General features: G+C 43.0%; 1 long non-coding RNA gene and 2 other non-coding genes across 3 annotated transcripts; all 3 read left to right on the forward strand.

Annotated features, from left to right (window-relative positions):
* The first annotated feature begins 275 nt into the window (after positions 1–275).
* On the forward strand, positions 276–1,599 carry LOC143700776 (uncharacterized). The gene is made up of 3 exons (XR_013189773.1): positions 276–370; positions 1,191–1,226; positions 1,459–1,599. It is a non-coding gene; the product is annotated as an uncharacterized LOC143700776 (long non-coding RNA).
* A 7,323-nt stretch (positions 1,600–8,922) lies between these two features.
* Positions 8,923–8,996, forward strand: trnat-ugu (transfer RNA threonine (anticodon UGU)). The gene has a single exon. It is a non-coding gene; the product is annotated as a tRNA-Thr (tRNA).
* Positions 8,997–22,550: 13,554 nt separating this feature from the next.
* Positions 22,551–22,624, forward strand: trnai-aau (transfer RNA isoleucine (anticodon AAU)). The gene has a single exon. It is a non-coding gene; the product is annotated as a tRNA-Ile (tRNA).
* Positions 22,625–24,310: the final 1,686 nt, after the last annotated feature.

Raw genomic sequence — 24,310 nt, forward strand, 5'->3', positions numbered from 1 at the left:
TCACAAAATCGAACGGCTCAATTTGAGGCAGGGGAAAACATATAAGGAGATTAAAACAAAAACACTGGACAGATTTTTATCATTATATGATGGTTGTGTACAGGCACTGCCAACACACATTTCAGTACAATCAACTTGAAAAAGTGCATGTACCATTATATGACCCCTTTAAGGGCAAGTGGTAGATTTGAATTGAGTCTACGCTCGTGAAGTGGATTGTGATCACTGTGGTCCTAAGCTATAATCGTATTCATCAGGAGCAGCCGTGAGCAGGAGCGAGTGTCAGTCAGTCAGTTCGGAAATAACGCGCCTTTTTTCAGTGAGCCTGGTTCGTCACAGCGGACATCATGCCAACCGATCACCGGCTGAGGTAAGAGTCTCATACTACATGTGAACAATATTTTGTATTACATTTGTGTTAAGTTGACAGTTTCCAAGCTAACGTTACCATTCTTAAATGTTCAGTCATAACTGGCGTCGTGAGCTGGAGGGCAAAACACTGCAGCATGCGTCTTTCAATTTCCCATCTGTTTTAAGTAAGATCAGTTGAACCCACATCTCTAAAGACATAAAACAAGCTTTAGTAGACTTGTTATGTGTATCAAAGTCCTTCCAATTGTGTATAAAATCTTCGTTATGATAGTCAGTCAATCAATCTCTTAAACGGCGGGACATTTTGAAATGCTGTCTGGAAGCTGAAAACTCTTTTCTTAAAAAACATCCTTGATTTTATTATAGTAAAATTGTAGTAGCCACGTTTTTTGGCGGATTTATTACCATTTTGATAACCACAGTTTTACTAAAAATAGGCCTAATCTTACCGTGTTTAAAAAAAAAAAATTAGTTAAACCATGGCTAATTTTCGTAACTATCAAAACTGTTAAGAAATAGAATTCAGTTCTGTACTTTTTGATAAAGATACAGCAAAGCCTAGAACAGGAAGACTAGAATACGAATATAACATGATGAACCCCTAGGTGTAACTGATGCAGATAGGTCACAGTAAATCATATTCATTTTTAATTTCTATAAGTGTAGCTAAAATCACATGGCAGCTCAAAACTTTACTGTTAGCCTTTCGTTCTCAGCTTCCAGATCATGGTCAGTTGAGGTTTTGCATTGTCCCAATGGAACATATTCTGTCATGTGTAATACTGAGTTTTAAAATAATTTTTTTTGTGTGATTTCAGGTCATGTGGAAAGCAGATGATCACATGGCAAACAAGGTATGGGAAGAATTAACTTTAAAACAAATCGTAATGATGACCAAGTCTTCTGATTCCATATGATTGCACTAAAAGTGTGCACAAGGTTTGGTTTTGCTACAGTAAGACACGATTGTGTTAGATTCCACCCATATATTGTTTTTGTTTTTTGTAACTAGGCTCTGTCGTTTAGAAACATGGCTTTTCCTATCACTGCTATCTTAATGACACACATCTCTACCTTTCATTCCAGCCAGATGATCTGACGGTAGCTGCTCGCATCTCAGCCTACCTGATGGAACATTCTTGCTGGATGAATGACCTTCACCTTCAAATCAACCTTTCCAAGACAGAACTGCTTACTGTTTCAGCTGAACCATACTTGCTGTGTGATCCTGCTGATTTGCCTTCTACATCATTATACTATCAGAGCTGCACAACTCCTCGTCTAAGCTCTTGTTCTATCCAGACTGGACTATTGTAATGCTCCTTTGGCAGCTCTTCCAGCATCAGTCAAACCTCTGCAACTGATCCAGATGCTGCAGCAAGAGTGGTCTTTAAAGGTAGCCCTATACCTAAACTCACTACTTTACATCTGTTTCCTCCAGAAGCTTGTGTTCTGCAAGTGAACGGCGCCTTGTGGTGCCATCATCCCAAAGAGACACAAAATCACTTTCACTGACCTTTACCTGGACTGTTTCCTGCTGGTGGAATGACCTGGGCTGAGTTTCCCGATAACGTTGTCTCTTAGTGCGCTACGAAGACTCTTAAGGAATAACTTAACTTAAGGTATACCATTCCTAGGTGTGTTCCTCGAACCATGCCTTAGGAAGCCGCTCAAGATATACCTTCTTACGTGCGACATTACCCGGTGCTGTCCGTGGCGATGGTGCTGAATTTGTTGATATCGATGGCTCGAGAATCAATTATTCCCTCGTGCAGGGGCTGCTTCACTGCGTTATGTGAGAAAGCGGTGTTCTTTTTAAAAGAAGCACTTCAGAAATAGTGGAAATTGCATTTATTTGGACTCATGGGATATTATAAAAAATAAAAAATTGCAAACTAAATTAAACCCTGGATAGTTTATATAATTTCGGTAAGAGTGCGCGAACGCACAACCTCGTGCTCAAACGTGTCATGCGTCTAACCCACTACAGTAACTGTCCGTATGCTTTCATTGCATTAGAAAGGGCCAGTTATATTATCATAATATGTTTGCTATAATTTCTTTATTTACTCCTCAACCAGGGTTGATTGCCCACAGCTGCATCACATTATTGGTGTAAATAAAATTCTGTGATTGGATGACCTACTCAAAAGCGCAATACGCTAAACATTTAATCAATAGCTATGGCGGAGAAAAAAGAAAGAAAGAGGAGAGCCCCCAGCTTTAATCCAACTGAAATTGACATCCTTTTAGACGAGGTGGCACTCCACAAAGGGCTGAGGGGGTGGTTCCGTCGAGTTTGTCTTGACACACCCGGACTAATAAGATCTAAAAGCTGCTGAATTTGCTGTCGTGGCAGGCGAAATTTCTTTTGAATTGTATCTTCTGACATGGTAGCCAGGGGACTAAAGTTTTTGTGAATATAATAGTGCACATACACTAAATGGCTTCACGGACGGCGCCGTCTTTGATTTAGCACAACTATTCTCTGTATCGCTGCCATAGATTGACCAAATTCCCCACCACAGTCATTCTCTTTAAATAGGCGAATAAGCCTTTACTTTCAAATGGTTTGCCAGCTGATGAACCTTTGGATAATATAATTAAAAAGCTAACAACAATCAGTGTGATGACAATTTTATTATTTGCATGAAAACACTTGAATTAGCCTAATTGAACACTGGCTATATTCAACTTAAAATAATATTCGTATAGACTAAGATGTAAAGAAGCTTTTTGCAGTGGTGCCCACTAGCGGAGTGAACTGCCAACAGTGATGAGGTATAGCTAAGAGTGCTCCAGACCAACCTTCCGAACGTATGACTTACAGAAGGTATACTTAACTAAGAATGTTTCGGGAAACACGTATTAACGATAAGGGTACAACTTAAGGTGTAACTTAAGAACGACATAGCGTTAAGAAGGTTTCGGGAAACTCAGCCCTGCACAACACATTTTCAAGAAACTGTTAAAGATCCATCTTTTTCGTAAACACTTGACCCAATAATACTAAATCTTTGTTTAAAAAAAACACTATGTGTACTGTGCTAGGCTAACTGGGACTTGTCATTGCACTTGTTGCTTGCTATTGTTAATTGGTAAGTCACTTTTGATAAAATGTAATTGTAAATGTTTAAAAAAAAAAGTTATATTTGAGTATAAAGGTATACAGCAATTGCCTTGTAACGTGGATATTTTTACATGTTCTAAATTATATATGTCACAGGCCGGGGTGGCCCCCACCCTGGCGCGCACCCCCCCTACAAGTATACCACCTTGAGGAGTTACCCAGAGACACCACGAGACCAGACAAGGTATTATATATAAAACGTATTTTATTGAATTAAAATAGGCTAGGTCCTAAACTAAAAACTCAGTGATTCCTCTTCCGACTGCCAGGGGTGAGTGAGGGAATAGACACTGGTAGTGGGTGCACGCAGCGGTTCCTCTTCGGGCAGCCAGAGGTAAGTCACAGAACAAACACTTGTAAGGAATTCACACCGCAGTTCCTCCTCGGACAGCCAGGGGTAAATAATGGAGCAGGCGCTTATCAGGAATACACACGGCAGTTCCTCTTCAGACAACCAGGGGTAAGTGATGAAGAGATACTGGAAAGGAATTCACACGACAGCTCCTCTTCAGGCAGCCAGAGGTAAGTAATGGAGCAGACGCTTATCAGGAATTCACACGGCAGTTCCCCTTCAGACAACCAGGGGGTAGTAATGGAGCAGACGCTTATCAGGAATTCACACAACAGTTCCTCCTCAGACAGCCAGGGGTAAGTGATGAAGAGACACTGGAAAGGAATTCACACGACAGCTCCTCTTCAGGCAGCCAGAGGTAAGTAATGGAGCAGACGCTTATCAGGAATTCACACGGCAGTTCCCCTTCAGACAACCAGGGGGTAGTAATGGAGCAGACGCTTATCAGGAATTCACACGACAGTTCCTCTTCGGGCAGCCAGAGGTAAGTAATAGAGCAGACACTTATCCGAGGTCTTCTTTAGTGTGAAAGCTCGATGGGCAGATAATGCTTCCTCTTTGGATCAGGAGAATCAAGCGCAGTGCATGAATATTCAACAAATCCTCCTCAAATCAACAGTAGTCAAGTAGTCACGACAGAGGTCTTCAATGTGAAAAGCGCAATGGGCAGCTAAGGCTTCCTCTTTGGATCGGGAGAGTCAAACAGTAGTGCATGTATATTCAACAAATCCTCCTCAACTCAACAGTAATCAAGTACTCACAGCAGTGGTTTTATTCAGTGTGAAGAGCTCATGGGCAGATAATGCTTCCTCTTTAAATCAGGAGAATCAAACAACAGTGCATGAATATTCAACAAATCCTCCTCCAATCAATAGTAATCAAGTACTCACGGCAGTGGTCTTCTTCAGCGTGAAAAGCTCAATGGGCAGCTAAGGCTTCCTCTTTGGATCGGGAGAGTCAAACCGCAGTGCATGTATATTCAACAAATCCTCAAATCAATAGTGGTCAGGTACTCACGACAGGGGTCTTCAGTGTGAAAAGCTCAATGGGCAGATAATGCTTCCTCTTTGGATTAGGAGAATCAAGCAGCAGTGCACGAATGTTCAACAAATCCTCCTCAACTCAACAGTAATCAAGTACTCACAGCAGTGGTTTTCTTCAGTGTGAAGAGCTCATGGGCAGATAATGCTTCCTCTTTGAATCAGGAGAATCAAACAACAGTGCATGAATATTCAACAAATCCTCCTCAAATCAACAGGCTGGAGCTACAATCCTGATCAGCACACACTTAACACAGTCGTTGGTTAATTTCAATTCAGCACTCTAGGTCAATGAGCATAACGGCTGGGAACATGGGCAGACACAAGGTAATAATCTTCACACCAGTGCATACATCAATCACTTCAAATGGTAACACGTGGTCACTTCACACTAAGCACTGCAACTCACACCAACTCACAGTGAATAAGGTCTCCACTCGTTATCCCAGCCGACTCCCTCTTCCCGAGTCGATGAAACAGCACATCCAAACTGTAGGAGAAGTGTATACTTGGCGAAGTAGCATGGACCCACTGCCTCCTTCCTCTGTTAATGTTGTTTCCCTTTATCCATCCAAAAATGCCCGCTCTATCCTTCAGCTCCATCCTCCCCTTTCTCCTCACACACATGTTTTTTTTATAATCCTCCTCATGGGTATCACCGCTCAATCTCCGCTCGTTCCACAGCTGACGTTCATTTCCCCATTTGCAGAGCCCGGCCGGGCTGTTTACATGGGAAAAACCCGGAACCGGCCAGGTGTTCCATTGAAATCGCTCCCGACGGGAACAACACCAAAAAAAATTGGTTCCGTCTTTCGTCACCCTGTGACATATACTAAGCTTGTATTTCCTATCTATCACGTATCTTGACGTTCAGTGTTTATGTTCAATTACTAATACTGTAAATGTGCAGGTATTCTGTACTTATACATTTAGTTAATTTAACAGAAATTTACTGTAAATGTGCTATTATTAAGTACTTAATTAGAGATTGCGGTCAAAGTTGTGAAATTGGATCTGTAAAAATTAAATCTGTAAATATACAAACATTTGTATTTGAATTGATGTATTTATTGCATTTTTATACATAATTTTATTGTTATTTTACACAGAAAAACTATATATTAAAAGTAAATTACGGTAGATAGACAGCATGATAATAAAATAACTTTATAAAACCCTAAATTTACAGTTTAACCTGAAAGTTAAATGTCTTTTTAGTGTAATTTGACATAATGTATCCGTTTTTGCAGGGTTTAATAAGCCATTATCAACAGTAATATACTGTAATCTAATCAATTCTGACTGTCTTTTTAATGTAATTTGACATAATTTATCAGTTTTTTTTCACGGTTTAATAAGCCATTATCAACTATAATATACTGCAATTTGACATTTATCCGTTTTTTCACGGTTTAATAAGCCATTATCAACAGTAATATACTGTAATTTAATCAATTTTGACTGTAAAGTAAATTCTGTATTTTTACGGTTTTGTGAAATGGTTATTTGCTGTAATTTAACGGAATCCGCCTGGGAACTTTGCTGCCAGAGATTTACCGTTTTTTTACGGGATTTTTTTTACTGTGCTCCTCTTTATGTTATATGTTAATTAAACTACTTGCCTGCATCAAAATACAAAACCGTCTCACGTAGGGATGGGGTGGGTGATGAGTCTTTGCACTGTCGCTCTTTATTTTACATTTACATTTATTAATTTAGCAGATACTTTTATCCAAAGCGACTAACAAATTAGAACAATAGAAGCAGTTAAACTAACAGTTGGACAACAATATGCAAGTGCTATGAACCCTCTCCGTTTAATCTAAACGCAGTACAATTTTTTTTTTTATAAACAAAAAATAGAATAGAAGAGAAAGTGTTAGTATTAGGGATCAAGTGCTGCCGAAAAAGATGCGCCTTCAGCCGTTTCTTGAAAGTGGCTGAGGACTCAGCGGCTCTGGTTGAGTTAGGCAGATCATTCCATCAACAGGGAACAGTCATGGTAAAAGTCAGAGAAAGAGATTTTGTGCCTCTTTGAGATGGCGTTCACTTGAATGAATGAATGAATGAATGAATGAATGAGGCATTTATATAGCGGATTCATATGTACTACTGTACACCCAAAGCGCTTTAGAATCATATCAGGGGTTCTCTCCTCAACCAGCACCAGTGTGCAGCATCCACTTGGATGATGCGACGGCAGCCACAGTACAACGGCGCCAGTGCGCTCACCACACACCAGCTATAGTTGGAGAGGAGAGAGAGTGATAGAGCCAATTCAGTGGATGGGGATTATTAGGAGGCCATGATTGGCAGGGGCCAATGGGTGGAATGTGGCCAGGACACCGGGGTTACACCCCTACTCTTTACGAGTAGTGCCATGGGATTTTTAATGACTACAGAGAGTCAGGACCTCGGTTTAACGTCTCATCCGAAGGACGGTGCTCTTTGACAGTATAGTGTCCCCGTCACTATACTGGGGCATTAGGACCCACACAGACCACAGGGTGAGCACCCCTGCTGGCCTCACTAACACCTCTTCCAGCAGCAACCTGGTTTTCTCAGGAGGTCTCCCATCCAGGTACTAACCAGGCTCAGCCCTGCTTAGCTTCCCTGGAGCAACCAGTCTTGGGCTACAGGGTGATATGGCTGCTGGCTGATCTTGCAGATCGCAAGTTTCTGAAGTAATGAGTTTAGGTAAAAGGGAGCAAAGCCAGTGGTTGTTCTGTAGGCAAACGTCAGTGACTTGAATTTAATACGAGCAGCAACTGGCAACCAATGCAATTTTGTGAGGAGAGGAGTGACCACTCAAAGACCACTTTGGCTGCAGCATTCTGGATCAATTGCAGAGGTTTGACATAGCAAGCTGGAAGACCAGCCAGGAGAGCATTACAATAGTCCAGTCTTGATAGAACAAGCGCTTGACCACAAGTGTCTCTGCCTTCGCCAGATTTTGTTGAAGGTGGTGGTCCTTTATCCAGCCAGGAATGTCTGTCAGGCAGGCTGAGATGCGAGCAGCTACCGTCTGATCGTCAGGCTGGGATGAGAGGTAGAGTTGTGTGTCATCAGCGTAGCAGTGATAGGAAAAGCCATGTTTTTGAATCACAGATCCTAGTGATGTCATGTAGATGGAGAAGAGAAGTGGTCCAAGCACTGAGCCCTTCGGCACCACAGTAGCTAGATGTTGGGTCTTAGACACCACACCCTTTCACGACACCGTAAAGGACCTACTTGAGAGGTAAGACTTGAACCATTGGAGTGCGGTTCCCGGGATGCCCTTTATCTTTAGGATTGACAGGAGGATCTGGTGGTTAACTGTGTCAAAGGCAGCAGACAGATCCAGCAGGATGAGAACTGAGGATTTGGAAGCTGCTCTTGCCAGTCTCAGTGCTTCAATTACTGAGAGCAGGGCAGTCTCAGTTGAGTGTCCGCTTTTGATACCAGACTGATTGTTGTCCAGTAGGTTGTTCTGTGTAAGATAGTAAGAGATCTGGTTGAAAACAACACGTTCACGTGTTTTCGTGATGAATGGAAGAAGGGATCCCCGGTCTGTAATTTTCTAGATGTGCTGGATTTAGTGTGGGTTTCTTAAGCAGTGGGGTTACCCGAGCCTGCTTAAAAGCTGTGGGAAAGGTACCAGTGTGAAGAGAGGTGTTTAGGATGTGCGTGAGTGCGGGTACAACTGAGGAAGAGATGGCTTGAAATAGGTTAGTGGGAATAGAATCAAGCGGACAGGTGGTAGGGCGATTGGAAAGTAGGGAGACTTCTGCCTCTGAAAGTAGAGAGAAGGAGGGTAGAATGTGCGCGTTAGCTGGTAAAATGGTGTGTCAGTTTGTGGATTGGTAAATTGGCCACTGAAGGTAGTTTTATATATGAAGAATGTGGCAAAATCGTCAGCTGTTAGGGTTGATGAAGGAGGAGGATGGTTGAGAAGAGAGGAGAAGGATTTGAAAAGCATGCAGTTAAGCTTCTCGTTTTTTTTAAGCTTTACTTGTTTTACCGACAAATTTCACTGCACTTTTGGAACTGGCGCTGTGGCTTAGCTGGTCAAAGCGCCTGTCTTGTAAACAGGAGATCCTGGGTTCAAATACCAGCAGTGCCTTTTCCACAGGATATGGGAGTGCTTAACCTTTTGACATATGAAAGTCTTTGTATGCCGAACTGTGTTTATCTTCACAAAACTGGAAAAACTAAGAAGTGCTACGCATGCAATACTTCCCTGAAGTGTGTCATTATATGGCTCTGTGGTGCAATGGATAGAACTTTGGACTTCTAGGATGCGAATGGAGAAATTCCCTGGTTGTGGTTTTGAGACCCACCAGAATAGTGAATGGCCTATTTTGCTCTGATGTCTCTGTGAGTCGGACATATGTTTAAAACTGGGGTCCACAATCTACTTCAGAAGCCTACGCTTCACATTCTGCTCATCTCCCTTATTGGACACAACCAAGTCAGGTCATAGAGCACTCTACTAAGTAGCTCAATTCACCTTTTTGAATTAAGGAAGATAACGAAAATGTATAGTGTCTGGGAGGTTTCAAGAATGGTTTGAAAACCACTGGCTTAAGCCAAAATCTGCTTCTTATTGTTGAGATCAAGCCTCTGGATGTGTGTTCAATACAGTCTTTACAAATAGGAATATATACACTCACCTAAAGGATTACTGGGAACACCATACTAATACTGTGTTTGACCCCCTTTTGCCTTCAGAACTGCCTTAATTCTACATGGCATTGATTCAAGAAGGTGCTGAAAGCATTCTTTAGAAATGTTGGCCAATATTGATAGGATAGCATCTTGCAGTTGATGGAGAATCATGGGATGCACATCCAGGGCATGAAGCTCCCGTTCCACCACATCCCAAAGACGCTCTATTGGGTTGAGATCTGGTGACTGTGGGGGCCATTTTAGTACAGTGAACTCATTGTCATGTTCAAGAAACCAATTTGAAATGATTCGAGCTTTGTGACATGGTGTATTATCCTGCTGGAAGTAGCCATCTGAGGATGGGTACATGGTGGCAATAAAGGGATGGACATGGTCAGAAACAATGCTCAGGTAGACCGTGGCATTTAAACGATGCCCAATTGGCACTAAGGGGCCTAAAGTGTGCCAAAAGAATACAATCCCCTCACCATTACACCACCAGCCTGCACAGTGGTAACAAGACATTGTAGCGACTGACCGAATCCTGTTTTCCTTTCACTACTAAACAAATATGAACACATATATGTTTAATTCACAAAACCTTGAATCATGTGAAATGGTGTCCCAATGTCTGCCAGCAGGTCATTGATTAACTCCATTTATGACGCATTGCGCAATCAAGAAACAGGTCCCCGTTGTTCTCCAAACCCTCACGTGGTGCACACCACGGATGGACAATATGCCCTAAGGATACACACACACACACCACACATACCCGCACACAAACGTCCTTTGTGTGCAACTTAGGATAGGAATGTCCTTAATGTATATAACACAGAATTGTATCTAACCTTCCTGTATGCATGCATATCTAATTAGTTTTGTCTTATTCTATAGATGTAATTGGAGACTGGTCTGTAACTTCAAATCTTAAGTGTATTTCTAAAGAAAGATTACCTAACAGGATCATCTTCTGTAACTCTCCCTCTTGCTAGGTCATAAAACTTTATGACCCCCAAAAGGAATTCCAAGGGAATCACAGCTCCCACTTGAATTCTGATGAAGAAAGACTAATAGACTCTGCAATCTTATATTTTCTATAAGTATAACCACTTAAGAAATGTATAAACATGAATTTGATCTTTCCTAGGTCATGGTAGCCGGTATTATGGCTTTATAGTCGTGAGAGTGAACATTAAATGTGTGTAATTCTGCATATGAATGTAACTTTATGTTTCTTCTACTCTTTCCGGCCATTCTTGGTACCTGTTTGACCGTCTTGTTTTGACTAAACCAGTCATACATAGGATATTACAGTATATATATATATATATATATATATATATATATATATATATATATATATATATATATTTTTTTTTTTTTTTTTTTTTTTTTTTTTTTATGCGCGCTCCAGTGAAAGTCGCGCAACGCAGTTCATATTATACCTGTCCCTGTAAAGACGAAGCAAACTCTTTGCAGCTGGTACATGTTAATATTATTTAAACGCCTGATTAAGACGAGAATCTCTTTATCAGAGCAAGACGTAAATCTGATCGAGAGCGAGTTTCCTCTCTTCAGTGGTAAAAGGCCTTACATAATGTCGTTATTGAATTCGTGGTTAACCCAGTGATATTCAACAAAAATGGTAAACTCCTGGTCAAAATTGGTTTAGCTACCCAATTAAAGATCTGATACATTTAAATGTAAATCTAATACATAAAAATGTTTATGTGAGTAACAACAGACGGAAATTCCTGTTGTTTCACATCTGCGTGTTTTCACAGCGAAAAAATCCTGTTTCACGCTCTTGTGCAGTACAACACCGAAAGATCCACAGAGATCTGCTTGTTTATTTGTGATTTATTGCAGGAAATCAGCGCACGACGCGAGCTGAAAGCCCTTAGTTTGAATCACATTAAAGTCGGTTGTAATTCCGCTTGCTAAACACCAGAGGGCGGCCTTTAAGTGTTTAGGAGTCTCGAATTACGCCCCGCCTTCTGACTTCAGCCTGCATGAGCGCAATTACGCCATCTTGTGGCCGTTTCAGATAATGCTCTCTTTACTGCTGAATTCATTTCCCTGTGAATTAAGGGAATTCATTTCCCTGTCTAAATTCTCAATATTTATTTGCATTTAGAGCTTTGCTCGTGCGAATATTATTTTGTGTTAGACAAATTTTTCTGCTTTTGACTGGTACATTTACTTTGAGTTTGGTTCAAGACAAGATTTGAATTAAAACTTAAACTAAATCCCAGCACAGCCAGAGAGAGCCCAAGTCGGCTCACTCAACTCTCCTTGTCTCTCTGTCCAATTCTGTTTGAATTGCCTATTTCTAATTTTCTCTTTTGACTATTTTATAGTTATTGACGATACTTTACTGTTGTCGTTAATTATTATAAAATTTTATCCTGATTTCTCAATCTCCTTTCATGCTTATTTTAGTTTGGTTTTAAACCAGTTTAAATTTACATCGTGTTTGCCTGTCAGCCACTAATATCCATGTGGAGGAAACCGCGCCACCCTGTGGCCTTCCTCACTAAGTCGGTATCACGTTTTTCCTCCTTTCACTCTGTTTTGAATTGTGCATCCATCTCATCTTCCCCTTTTTTTTTTGTTGATTATTTTATAGTTATTAATGATACTTTACGGTGTTATTAGTTATTATAGGATATCATTCTGATTTCCCTTTAAATTTTTTCCTGCTTGTTTTAAGTTTTAAATTTAAACAAGTTTTGAATTTTGAATTTGAATCAAGTGTTCTGTTTACCCAGGCAAAGCACAGAGAAGGAGTACGCCCCCCTTGTGGTGAAAACCCACTACTGCGGCCTGCTTCTACCGTGTTTCAATCCTGTCTCTTCATATTTTGATTTTTATCATTTTTCCTCTCTTTTGGGTTAGGTTATTTTGATAATTACCAACATTATCATAATTCCCTCTTTTTATTATTATTTAGTAAAACCTTCGACTCTTATTGCTACATAAATAATTACTCAATTTGGTTTAAACAAACAAGCCTTAATTTACTTTAAGCTTCCCTTGTTCATCCTTTTGTGTATCTATTGTAGTACTCCCTTGGTGATTTGAAGTCATCTCTGGTGGTGTTCCGGCCAGCAGGGTTGTCCGACCAGCGTTACCAACACTGGCTGTGCGTGAATCTCGGTTTCTTTTATCTCTGTCCGTCGTTGCGGCCCGCAGTGCTGACATCAGCAATTTGGCACTCCAAAGGTAGTCAACCAGTCCAGCCGACACAAAAAGGCAATTTCTGGGACCAGTACCTAAACGGGGGCCTAAAAAGAGTCCACTCCTCCGGGAGGGTTCTGGGGAACAGCCCAATTTTGTAGTGTTGTCTGGCGGTTGACATCTTGGCTTTGCCGAGTTGGGTTTAAAGTCACAAAGGCTGTTTGGGAGGGCGCAACGCGACACAGAGTAAAGGAGGGCCGAGGACCCTCTGGGACCGGCAACACCCATCCAACAACCCAAGGGGTGGAGCCACCTGGGAAGCCAGCCGGCGACCCAGAAAAAGCCGATCCCCATTGTCCGGAAAGCCAGCATCGGAACCCCTCTCAACGTGCCACGGGTAAGCCCAAGTCTGAGCCCACATCAGATCAAAACAGTGCAGCCACGTCAGAGAGGGCAGAGATCCTGAAGGTGCTGGAAGAGCTTCTTTACAGAAAACTCGCAAGAAAGACAAACCACACATCTTATTTCTAAGCATAAGAACTGAAACCAATGCCCGGTCTGACTACCAACTGACTGAGCCAAACACCCCGAACACTGCTCGTCAGCCAAAGACCAAAGAGCTCACTGTCACATCACAAGGTGACAGCATCACCCAAGCTCCACAGCTGACAACTGCACACCCTGAATGAGACAGCACACTTCCTCATATCAGGTACCACTATCCCAAGGTACCAGAAAATGCTGTTTTGGCTATCCGCACCCGCAGAGAGCCACACAAAACCGGTCCTAACCACCCATTGATCGTCACACCCGCCCCAATGACAACATTCCTGGGCAACCTGGTCGAAAAGGGGGTGGGCCGGTAACTCCTCCTGAACATCACGTTGGAAAAGGAAGTGAGCAGGGAAGACACAGCATCACATCTTACGGTGATCTCATCTCACCTTTTCAAAAAGACTCAAATTTCAAGCTAAGAGACAAGATCGAACTCTGACACCTCAAACTTGTGAACGGAATGTGCAATCCCACAGCCAGAACGACATCCGGCTCAAACAGGTAGCTCCCATCCACCTGACAATTGATTCTATGAGTCTGATCCACCCAGTGCACACCTAAAAAATGAACACTTACCCACTTCTAATTGGCAAAGACCTGCTAGATCGCTTTGAACCGTTACTGGACTTGAAACAGCTCAAAGTCTGGGCTCAAGTGCGGGAACCCCTCCCCCTCCAGTCACACAGGCCAACCGAGCCATACTGTCAGGTCACAGAGTTCACGTGAACTCTCACAGCCAGCCATGAAGACACAGACTCAACACCAACTGTAGGTTCGAATCCGCTACCATGCACCTTACAGCTCACTAAAGACTCTGATTCCTTCTGCCCCAAGGTCACAACTGACCTGCAGTTGAATTATGTAACCACTACTGACATTGTACTTGCACTATGGGCAGACAACTCAGCCATCATTGTCTCACTATTCAATGCTCTCATTAAGACACACCAACAGAGGAACCGTACCCAGGATTTGAGTCTCAAGTTCAGCAAATTCTAAAAGACGCTGACGCAATTAAAAATGATGCAGATCTACAAAGACTCAGACAAGTCCTTTACAAGTTCAAAGAATCCTTTGCCAAAGACTCTTTAGATTGTGGTCTCACCGAACTCCACACTGTACGCATCCCAACGCACCCTAATGCTCCTCCCACTTTTGTCAGGCAGTCAGGCAAGATCCCCATCGCTTCACATGAACCGGTGCGAGAGATCATCGAATCCAGGCTTGAAAAAGGTGTCATCCGCCCATGCAACAGCACCCATTCTGCCCCCATCTGGCCCGTCCTCAAACCAAACGGCAAGTGGCGACCCACCATTGACTGCAGGAAACTGAATCAACAGGTGCCACTGTCCCGATGGCCCATGACCCAGCTGGAGCAAGAAATGCCCAGAATCAGAAAAGCCACAATCTTCTCAACACTTGATGTGGCCTCTGGATTCTGGACCATACCTGTGCATCCAGAAGACCAGCACAAGCTAGCATTCGCGTTCGGCAACAGACAATTCACTTTCACCAGGTACCCGTTAGGCTATGCCAACTCACCTGCTGAGTTCAACATCTTCCTGAACAAAGCATGCCCAGATGCCAGAATGAGAGGAATCCTTAACGACGTTGATGATGTTCTCATGAAAAGCACAACAGTGGCTGACCACCTGAAAGAGATAGACTATGTTTTGAACCAATTATCCACTGCCGGCGCCAAGAACGCCCTCCACAAAGGACAGTGGTGTCGAACCAAAGTCAACTATGTGGCCCCACTCATCGGATCACAAGGCATCGAACCGCAGTCCAGCCGTATTCAAGCTGTTCAAAACATCAAGCCACCCACCAACATCTCAAGCTACAAGCTTTCTATGGGTGCGCAATTACACACGGCAGTTCAGCGAAAGCTACTCAGACATTGCGAAACCTCTAACTGCACTTCTGAGAACAGACTGCCCATTTGTATGGACAGAAGTTAAAGAAAATGCCATGGAGCTAAAATGACACTTATGCACTGCTCCATGTCTGGCTTACTCTGACCCACAAAAAGAGTTCTATCTAGAAGCTGGGTTCTCCAACCACTGTCTCAGTGCTGGCCTGTACCAAAGGCATGATCAAGACAAAGGAGTCGTTACATATGCCAGCAGGACACTTCTCCCACCAGAGACTAAATTCTCAGACTGTGAAAAAGCCCTGCTCTGCACTGTATGGGCCGTCCAGAGATTCTCCAACTACATTGGAGCCAGTGCATCCGAGATGGCGTGGTCACCAATTAACGCATAGCCACATGGTTAATGGCCCTCCAGGGGCGCAATGTTGAGGCACGTTATGCTCAAAATCACAAGTCTGCGCTAGGCCACGGCCTGGCAGCCTGCCAAAACTGCTCTGATAACACACCAGTTGCGACGGTGGATGTAGAAGAACCCCAACAACAACAACTGACCTGTCACAGGTACTTTAAAGAGAATGCGTGTCAAGGTATGCCCAAAGCCTACATCGATGGATGTTCCTACCACCATGAGGGCAGCCGTCAATCAGGTGCGGGCATGCTGTGGGTAAATGACATACCGTGCCCACCACAATACTTCAAGTTGGGCCCGCAGTCATCACAATATGCTGAGGTAGCAGCCATCCTCATAACGCTGCACATCGCGTTGACGCATAACATCAAAGAACTCCTTATGGGCACAGACTTTAACTATGCCAGACTCAGTTTCTCATACCAACTTCCAGGCCGGAAACAAAATGGCTGTAAGACTTCAAACCACATGCCTGTCACACACCAACACCGGTTCCAGGCATGTGATTACATCACAAGAACAAACAACATGATTGTCTACTGGAAAAAGGTGAAAGGACACTCAAGGCAACCGGGCCTTGACAAAGACTTGAATGACCAAACCCATACCCTCACCAAGCCTGGCGCACTTAACGACTAGCTGTGGTCACTTCAAACCCGCCCACCCACCCTGAAGTTTGAAGTGATTACACAGCATAAGAACTTTACAACCTAAACTGTCTACCTCACAGCAGTTTACGCTAGCTCCGCTGTTTACAAACACAAACATAACGAACATGCGGGCTTCTGACACAATAAAGACTTTGCTTCACCACCTCTCAGACCCCTCTAACCAACCCTTGACTGCCGTCTACACTCACTGACAACCAGTTACTCAGAACACGGCATGACACCAAGCACATGCTGCATGCACAGAGCTACATTCTATGTGTGCACCGTCTGACACCACAACGCAAAGACGTGTAATGCAACGGCGCAAAGGGGGGATAAGGCCAATGTACGTCCATGACGCATCATGCGCTGCAAACCACAGCACCAGAGCCACTGACAATACGCTGAAGCAAGCGACATGCCAGCAGCAAGATGTGGCAAAACATGGGCCAAGGCAAGCTAAACCTAGTTGCCACCCATGAAATAAAAAGACTGCCCTGTCCAACCAAAGACAACCCTCGCTGGCTTTTTCCTCCCCTTTCTTTCTCTCCCCGTTGTCTGTACCAGGTTGCTGCTGTGGTTCGCCATGCCGTGCTGTCAGCCATCCAGAGGACAGCTGCCACCGAGATAACAACTGAGACTCCTGATCACCGACTGCAGGACCTACACCCATCAAGCGCATGTTCGACTCATCCAGCCCCACAAGGCCTACAGAGCACACTACCCCAGCACCGTAGCCCAATACGACTGGGCAAGTGCCCGATGGACAAAGGACTCCCTCTCTCACGCCAAGGCCAAGGTCGAACACATGTCCAACCAACTTGGGCAAAGTGACTGTTACACAATCAGGACTCCTAAGCACCAACTAACACTCCAAACGGTTCCTGGGAGCGTTGCTCGGAGCCGTAGCTGCCGCCAGAACTCTGTTCAACACTGGTATGCCAAGTGTCCACACAGCAAACATAGCCACTGTGAAACAGTATGTGGTTGTAATTCAGACTGAACTTTCACAGCTAAAAGAGCAACTCACCAAGCAGAGTGCATCTTTCCAAACCAGGAACGTGGTCATTCTCAACACTCACAGCATCCTGCTGAATCAGACCATGAACTGCATGAAACCGCTGTTTACTGTCTTCCAGAATGACTTTGCCCAAACTCAGCTGGTTACAGCCCTGATAACAGACATGCTTTGGGAGGTTAACTCCTCAAAAGACAGCCCAGCCACGGTTAGAATCCCACCGTACTTGAAACCCTTAAGCCTTGTGCTAACTATGCTGGTTTCCGCCATCACCAGGCCAACTGATCCTCTTACAAATACACCTGGCCTACTCTCTGGGTAGCGCCATCCCACTCTACGTCGATCACAAGCAGAGGGAAGTGGATGTGCTCTTGAACCAATCCATCAGCGAGTCAAACCAAGTCTACAGACTTAAAGACATTGCCAATGTCAGGTTTTTGAAAAGCAACACCCACATCAAGACACACATTCCAGATGTGGTGGCCTACCACAAAAGCGACACACAGCTGCACCTGGCCCCAAACCTGCACACATGTACCTCACCAAAGACACTCACTATCTCTGCCCTAGCAAACCCTTCCTCAGAGACAACACTGAAGGAACCTGCGGGTTGCAACCCCTGGTCAGCGACACACGCTGCCCTGCCAAAGCCAAGCCTCGAGCAAAGGTCACAGAGACGCAAGCAGAGATTGTAGGTGACAGGTGGCTCGTTAGCGCCTGCCGACACACGCTGCCCTGCCAAAGCTAAGCCTCGAGCAAAGGTCACAGAGACGCAAGCAGAGATTGTAGGTGACAGGTGGCTCGTTAACGCACCTGTGCGTACAGCTACTCTCACTTACGACCAGCATGACACAACCAGCCGTGTCAACATGCTCAACCACAGTACGTGGATTCAAGCCCCGAAAGGTGCCATATTCCACCTGAATGATCTGGCATTGTACCATCTTCCGAGCAAAGAGTACCAGACAGCACTGGAACTCCCATCCTTCAAGAACTACAACTTCACCTTAGATCCAGAACTGAGACTCTGGATCGAGGAAAGGGGCTCCCAATTCATTGACATTGCTCCGGTCAACACAGCCATCCAAGCACTGTCTCGACTGCCCGTTCTGAACACTTCATCTGCGGTCCTAGGCTGGACCTCAGCCGACATTGTGCTGTGCATCTCTACAGTTAATCAGCCACACTCTGACACTATGAGTGGCATTCATTCTGTACAGAAGACTCCACCAGATGCGACACAGCCGAACTCACGAAAGCCGTGCCTGAAGGTCTCAGACGGAATCCCCGGAAAGGGGGTGCCAAGTCAGAGACCACGCCAAACCTCATCGAGCTGAATCCTCAGCTTTAAGATCCACCTGCCATCCTACCATCAGGTTCCACCTGCTACCCTACCACCATGGTCCACCTGCTACATGACCATCAGGATTCACCTGCCAGTCGGCCATTGTGATGATTGTCGTCCGATGATGTTCACACAGGGACTTCATCCGACGAAAAGGGGGAATATGTAGCGACTGACCGAATCCTGTTTTCCTTTCACTACTAAACAAATATGAACACATATATGTTTAATTCACAAAACCTTGAATCATGTGAAATGGTGCCCCAATGTCTGCCAGCAGGTCATTGATTAACTCCATTTATGACGCATTGCGCAATCAAGCAACAGGTCCCCGTTGTTCTCGAAACCCTCACGTGGTGCACACCACGGATGGACAATATGCCCTAAGGATACACACACACACACACACACCACACATACCCGCACACAAACGTCCTTTGTGTGCAACTTAGGATAGGAATGTCCTTAATGTATATAACACAGAATTGTATCTAACCTTCCTGTATGCATGCATATCTAATTAGTTTTGTCTTATTCTATAGATGTAATTGGAGACTGGTCTGTAACTTCAAATCTTAAGTGTATTTCTAAAGAAAGATTACCTAACAGGATCATCTTCTGTAACTCTCCCTCTTGCTAGGTCATAAAACTTTATGACCCCCAAAAGGAATTCCAAGGGAATCACAGCTCCCACTTGAATTCTGATGAAGAAAGACTAATAGACTCTGCAATCTTATATTTTCTATAAGTATAACCACTTAAGAAATGTATAAACATGAATTTGATCTTTCCTAGGTCATGGTAGCCGGTATTATGGCTTTATAGTCGTGTGAGTGAACATTAAATGTGTGTAATTCTGCATATGAATGTAACTTTATGTTTCTTCTACTCTTTCCGGCCATTTTTGGTACCTGTTTGACCGTCTTGTTTTGACTAAACCAGTCATACATAGGATATTACAGTAAAATGTATTGTTCTGTGTGTACAATCTTTCTGGCTAGAAATGACAAAATTTTATAGCATCATCAATTATCCTGACAAGACAAAGAAGAACTTTTCCCGCTCGAGATGCTCTAAGATGATTGGTTCACATACGCGAAGCAGGCGTGAACCCCTCCTCTCTATAAGAAACTGACACAGGAGTTTCTCAAAAGAGCACTTTCCCTGTGAGAGGTTTCCGGTCCCATGGCTCCTTAGGGAGCTTTACACCACGTTTCGTTTCTTTTCCTTTCTTTACTAAGTTTTATTTTCATTTTCGCCTCTCCCTTCCGAGGGAGATGAACTCTGAACTATTTCCTTGGTAACTTCACGTTCGGTGAACCTTTAAAACTTCCCGCGAGTCTGCTTGCCCCGGAAGACACGAGAGAACAAGCCTATAGCGCCGAAGGACAAACACGCATACGACTCTGCGTTCCTCAGCAACACAAAGAGAACCATACGCATTCGCAAGTATAGGTTATTGATTTGATTTGATTGATGTCATTTCTTGTTGCCTCTCTAAGGGTTATTGTCTGTGATTTTTGCCATGCTGAGATCACCCCGGTGATCTCTCTCATCCTGACCGTTAGTTTCACTTTCTCATCCTCTATATCTCTCTCTCTATATATATATATATATGACGCATCTCTCTCTCACTCAATCTCTCTCTCTCTCACTCACTCCCGTTGTTATTCGTTTGTCTCGTTAGTTTTACTGTTTATTGTACATACATGTATCCCGGGTTTAAATGTAGAATTCTGTATCCGTAGTTTCATTTTAAAGTCAATGAAGTGTTCGACCCTTTAGCTACAAAGCTTTACAATTCGTTACTATTTCAGTAACCTAAATTTTATAATAACAAGAAGGTGATTTTTCATGGCCAGAAAATAGCTTTTTTTGGAATTATAAGGAAGAGATCATTTTTGTTGAAAATTGATAAGTTAATCTTACGGCCGTTTGCTGGACAAACAGATTGTTCGATAACTAAATTAATTCCATTTAAGGTTATCTCATATAATCGATCTGTAATAAGACTATTGATATATTAATGACGAACCATAACCCATTATGGTGATCATTCATATATACAATCGATCTATTTTCAGCTTCGATAATTTAACTGTAATATGCAATATATTAATCATTCATGATTAATTATTAAAATTCCCTATATATAATTTGAGCTAATTTAATGTAAGACTCATTGTCCCTACAACATGATGGATCCATGTTCTCATTCTGTTTACGCCAAATTCTGACTCTACCATCTGAACGTCTCAACAGAAATAGAGACTCATCAGACCAAACAACATTTTTCCAGTCTTCAACTGTCCAATTTTGGTGAGCTCTTGCAAATTGTAGCCTCTTTTTCCTATTTGTAGTGGAGATGAGTGGTACCCGGTGGGGTCTTCTGCTGTTGTAGCCCATCCACCTCAAAGTTGTGCGTGTTGTGGCTTCTCAAATGCTTTGCTGCATACCTCGGTTGTAACAAGTGGTTATTTCAGTCAAAGTTGCTCTTCTATCAGCTTGAATCAGTTGGCCCATTCTCCTCTGACCTCTAGCATCAACAAGGTATTTTCGCCCACAGGACTGCCGCACACTGGATGTTTTTTCCCTTTTCACACCATTCTTTGTAAACCTTAGAAATGGTTGTGCGTGAAAATCCCAGTAACTGAGCAGATTGTGAAATACAGTCTGAAATACAGACTGGCCCGTCTGGCACCAACAACCATGCCACGCTCAAAATTGCTTAAATCACCTTTCTTTCCCATTCTGACATTCAGTTTGGAGTTCAGGAGCTTGTCTTGTCCAGGACCACACCCCTAAATGCATTGAAGCAACTGCCATGTGATTGGTTGATTAGATAATTGCATTAATGAGAAATTGAACAGGTGTTCCTAATAGTCCTTTAGGTGAGTGTAATTCATGAAAATCTTTCTGGATTTTGTCTTTCAGATCAGCTGAAAACATATCAAAGATTGCTTTCCATTTCTGCTAGCTGAGACAGAGTTTAGATGTGTCTGAAATGTTTTTGGACAATCCACAATCCAAGTATTGAGAGTTTCAGATATTCCCTCTTTCTTCAACAGAGCCCTGAATGCCCATCAGGTTTTGGAAAGATTCCCCTAACCTCTTTCATGATGTAATCAGCTATTTTCCTGACCTGCTACCTCTTTTAGACTTTTTATACCAACACATTGTAGAAGGTTCAGCAAGTGGCGCTGTGGCTTAGTTGGTCAAAGCCCGTCTTGTAAATAGGAAACTCTGAGTTCGAATCCCAGCTGTGCCTATTCCACAGGTTTTACATATGCAAATCTTTGCATGCTGAACAGTGTGCATCTGCACAAAATGTGGAAAGCTAAGAAGTTATGTGCATGCAATAGCATCTTAAAGCTTGGTTTCTTGTGGTGCAATGGATAGCGCATTGGACTTCTAGGTTGTGAAGGGAGGTATTCAAAGGTTGTGGGTTCGAGTCGTGCATGCCCTCTTTTGCTCAGATGTCTTTGTGTTGGACAAGCATATTCTTAAACCTGGGATCCACAAACAAAGCATACCCTTCACGTTCTGCCTATTTCCCTTATTGGACACAACCAAATAAGATCATAGAGTACTAATTAGCTTAAGTCACCCATTTAAATAAAATCCACTGGCTAAGGCCAAAATCTGCAACTACCTATTGCTGGCCACCTACCTAAAATGTTTTTTTTTTTTAAATAAAAAAACATGCTTTCAATTTCTCCAAGCTGAAACAGCGTTTAGATGTATCGTAACTGGAGGTTCCCAAAACATTTGAGACACATGTACTGAGAGTTTCGATCCAAAATTAAATGGTTAGAGATACTTCCTTGTCCCTCAACAGGAGCCTGCACACCTTTCAGGTTTTGGAAATAATCCTCTATCTTCAAAGGGACCTATTCATGATGTAATCAGCTATTCTCCTGACGTGCTACCTCTTTTAGACTTTGTATACAAAAGCATCGAGCCAGGGACAGTACCTGGCGCTGTGGCTTAGTTGGTTAAAGTGCCTGTCTAATAAACAGGAGATCCTGGGTTCGAATCCCAGCAGTCCCATATCGGTGGCTTCTAGGAGTAGTTGTTCAAACTTTTCAGATGTAAAAGTCTCAGCAGGAAAGACAATCTGGACTTCTCGGTTGCAAATGAAGGCTTAAAGGTTGTTGGTTTTTGGATCCCACAAGAGTCACGAATGTTGTCCCTTTGCATAGACGTCTTTGCCAGACTGACATTTGCTTAAACCTGGTATTTTCCAACTTTTTCAGAAGCCTACGCAGCACATTTTTCTTGTTTTCCTTTTAGGGCACACCCAAGTCAGATCATCGAGTATGTTACTAATCAGTCAATTATTTGATTCACCTGTATTAATAAAGTTTTAACAAGGCCTCCAGAAGGTTAGAACCTAAAGCAGGCGCATGCTCTCAAACATAGATGGCAGGATTTGAAACACCAATGGATTTCTAGTCCATCGCCTTAACCACTCAGCCACGACTACAAACTGGTTAAAGTGGGAATGTCATTTCACTTGGTGCCTTGCAGCGTAGCTGCCCGAGGCCAGTGCAGGTTAGCCAAAATGCGAAAGCAAAACGTAGCGCTTCACAAAAAAAGGCTTGATTGCCCGAATAAAGTTTACAACAAAAGCATCTTTACATGCTTTAATGCTGTGGACTTGCCGCGCTCTTATCGTTATTGTAAACTTGCTTCAAAGGCGCAGTTGTTTGGAGCAAAGAGCAAGTTCACTGAACTCTAGGTAACAGCCAGTGAGTGTACTGACACCTAGCGATTAGAAAATATACCAGCACCATATTCTCTGTGAAGCAAGATTCTTCCAAACTAAATGGGAGCGTTTCGTTTTCAGTCTTTTCTATAAGGTTCAAACCTGAAAATTCATGCTCTCAAAGAAGGTCCCAGTGGCAATTCACTCAAACATAACAAGCACGTCAAGGACGCACCGTGCAAAAAAAAAAAAAGTGGTCTGAAGGACGGGGTGAGGAGAGGTGGTAAAGTGTAAATCAATTTCAAAGGCACCCAGAAAAACTTGCCGTGCCCCGGGTTGCTGCGGTCACAACGCATAGTACTAACCACTATACGATCACGGCAAGCTATAAATAAAAAAAGGCAAATAATGAAGGATGATTATTTGAAGCTAAGTATCATTGGGAAGACAGCCACTTAATTTATGATTTTCTCACAGCTATAGCAGCTACAGATGGTATCTAAGAGATAGTTGTGGACACAGGAGAGGGAGGAAGAGACAGAGTAGAGACAGTCTTAATGTACATCCTGGGACTGCGGGCAGGCGATGGTGGCCTTCTTGTCATGGCACTTGTGATAGTACTGGACATGGCAGAAGAGTCGGAAGTGCAACTGATGGGCTGAGATAATATAACCACAGTTTACAACATTATATATAATATTAATCTGTCCTTATTAGGAATTAAAGTAATGACAACATAAATTTAACATATCTTTATGGATTGAAATGAACAGTAGCCTTACAAGAATACCCAGGCATAACAAGAATTAGAGTGCATATTATGCGATTGTATTATACGATTGATTATATGATCGTAAAATCAAATTCAAACTTTTCTCTTTACATTAACTTGGTTGCATGCTTCCTGCCCAAATCTAAGTTTGACTTTAAAGCGACACCGTGAGACCCAACGAACCGTGGCTTTATAAACTGAAAAAAAGTTTTTTTAAAAGTCGTCTTAAGTGGACCCTTGTAAATTAAAATGCATG

This window comes from Siphateles boraxobius, unplaced genomic scaffold (genome assembly GCF_051911475.1).
Source record: "Siphateles boraxobius isolate OS27281-9 unplaced genomic scaffold, OSU_SipBor_1 1, whole genome shotgun sequence".
NCBI classification, from domain to species: domain Eukaryota; kingdom Metazoa; phylum Chordata; class Actinopteri; order Cypriniformes; family Leuciscidae; genus Siphateles; species Siphateles boraxobius.